Raw genomic sequence first — 2,823 nt, forward strand, 5'->3', positions numbered from 1 at the left:
CGAAACGCCAAGCGTGACGGGAGGGCCCCGCTATCCAACGTTCCCAGTCAGACCAGGGAGCCACGTGCGTGGAGGGGACCCCAGTCGCCAGCCGCCCCGGCCGGGAAAACGCGCACCCCTCGGGTATCTCACCGCAGCAGATTCTCCCTGCCCGTTCAGCTGTTCCAGAATGGGGTACGCTGTCTTTTTGGTCTCTGTCGTGACTCCGGGAGCTGTTTCGTATTGTTTCTGTTTCTTTAGTTGCTTTTCTGGAGGAGGAACTAAGACCCGCGCGTCTTACTAAGCCACCATCTTCTCCGGAAGTCTATGTGGTCCATTTTAGATGAGGGACTTGAAATACAAACAAAAAAAAAAGAGTCCAGTTTTTTGTTTTTTTTTTAAATTAATGCCACTTTTAAGCAGAATTTGGATAATAACAAGACTTCCAATATTCGTCAAACCTTCAGACCATTTCAGGTACAAAACCTGCCCCTTGCTAGAGTTTCTAAGAATCTGTTCTTTTAATAAAATGTCCAAAATATTTGTATCATGACAGAAATTTATGACAAAGAGAATAAAAAATGATCAGTCAGGTACAAAGGTATTTCAAATAAAACAGAGTTATCACTTAGAAAAGGAACATGGCTCCACAGTCAGGTCATGTGACTCTCTGCTTAACCCTCCTGATTTTTTTTAAATAATAAACTTTTTTTAAGAGCAGTTTTAAGTTAACAGAAAATTATCACCACCCCCTCAACTTTCCCCTAATATCCTCCCTATTATTAATTACTTGCAGAATTGAGGCACACAAAACAACTGAAGAACCAGTATTGATACATCTTAGTCCATAGTTTACATTAGGGTTCACACAGTGTGTGATAATGCATGTGGGATTTTTACTGCCACTGTGGTTAAATACCCCATGATAGATAGTTTAAACTTCTATAATTTAAACAGTTAATATAGGATCTGAGGTATCATTCTTATACTCAAACACAAAAATGAAACCGAGTCATTCTTATGTGATATTCTAACATTTTATAATAACTTTGGGTACTAAGAGCAACTAGGGAAAATAATCACATAACTACACTGGTGTAAACAACTAAACAATCACACATTCATGTTTGGTGTCATGTCCACTCTTCATTCACTTCCTTAGCACATTCACTATCAACAAGGACACCAAATGCCAACTGCTCAATATCTTTGTTTAGCATATAAACTAGTTTTTCAATTTCCCTGAAACCATGGAAATTTTGAGTTAAGTATTCTCTTCTATGGAGCTTGACATCTTTATGTGATAAACTCAGGTTACAAAGCGATAGTGGCTTGGGTTTGAAACTCAGCCAATTATGTAGTAGGTAAGTAACCTGGACAAATTGCCCTCTTTACTCATAGTCTTCCTTTCTACACTCTTCTCCACACCTCTCTCTTCTGTCTTCATATCTGTCTCTAGTGTTCCATTTAGTATTTCTTGCAGAGCTAGTCTCTTGGTCACAAATTCTCTCAGTGACTATTTGTCTGAAAATATTTTAATTTCTCCCTCATTTTTGAAGGACAGTTTTGCTGGATATAGAATTCTTGGTTGGCACTTTTTCTCTTTTAGTAATTTAAATATATTATCCCACTGTCTTCTCGCCTCCATGGTTTCTGCTGAGAGATCTGCACATAGTTTTATTGGGCTTCCCTTGTATGTGATGGATTGCTTTTCTCTTGCTGTTTTCAAGATCCTCTCTTTCTCTTTGACCTCTCACATTCTGATTATTAAATGTCTTGGAGTATGTCTATTTGGATCTATTCTCTTTGGGGTACGCTGCACTGCTTGGATCTGTAATTTTAAGTCTTTCATAAGAGTTGGGAAATTTTCAGTGATAATTTCCTCCATTAGTTTTTCTCCTCCTTTCCCCTTCTCTTCTCCTTCTGGGACACCTAAAACACGTATATTCGTGTGCTTCATATTGTGTTTCAATTCCCTAAGTCCCTGCTCATATTTTTCCATTTTTTTTCCCTATGGTTTCTGTTTCTTGTCGGATTCCGTCCTCCAGTTTTGAAATCCTATGTTCTGTCTCTTGAAATCTACCATTGTAGGTTTCCATTGTTTTTTTCATCTCTTCTACTGTGTCTTTCATTCCCATAAGTTCTGTGATTTGTTTTTTCAGACTTTCAGTTTCTTCTTTTTGTTCTTTCCTTGCCTTCTTTATATCCTCCCTCAATTCATTGATTTGGTTTTTGATGAGATTTTCCATGTCTGTTCGTACATTCTGAATTAATTGTTTCAGCTCCTGTATATCATTTGAATTGTTGGTTTGTTCCTTTGACTGGGCCATGGCTTCAATTTTCCTAGTGTGATTTGTTATTTTTTGCTGGTGTCTAGGCATTTAATTACCTTAATTAGTTTATTCTGGAGATTGCTTTCACTTCTTTTATCTAGGGTTTTCTTGCTGGATGAATTTGTTGTCTATCTGTTCTTTGACATTCTGTTCAGCTTTATCTGGACCTTTAGCTTAAGTTTTGTTTAAAGAGAAGAATTTTTCAGTTCTTGTTTTCTTGTTTCTTGCCCTGCTTGTGTGGTGCCTTCCCCCTCGCCCCACACTTAGGAGGATCTACTTAGATATTATATACCCCAGCCAGATTTTCCCAGACCAAACTGGCCTCCTATCAGGAGGAAAGAGTCACCTGCATTGGTTTTCCCTGAGGGTGAGACCCAGGGGTTGAAAGACTTTCCTGTGAAGTCTCTGGACTCTGTTTTTCTTATCCTAGCCTGTGTGTGGCACTTGTCTGACTGCAGGTCCCACCAGCATAAGATGATGCGGTACCTTTAACTTTGGCAGACTCTCCCTG

This window comes from Tamandua tetradactyla, unplaced genomic scaffold, assembly GCF_023851605.1.
Source record: "Tamandua tetradactyla isolate mTamTet1 unplaced genomic scaffold, mTamTet1.pri scaffold_110_ctg1, whole genome shotgun sequence".
Classification (NCBI taxonomy): domain Eukaryota; kingdom Metazoa; phylum Chordata; class Mammalia; order Pilosa; family Myrmecophagidae; genus Tamandua; species Tamandua tetradactyla.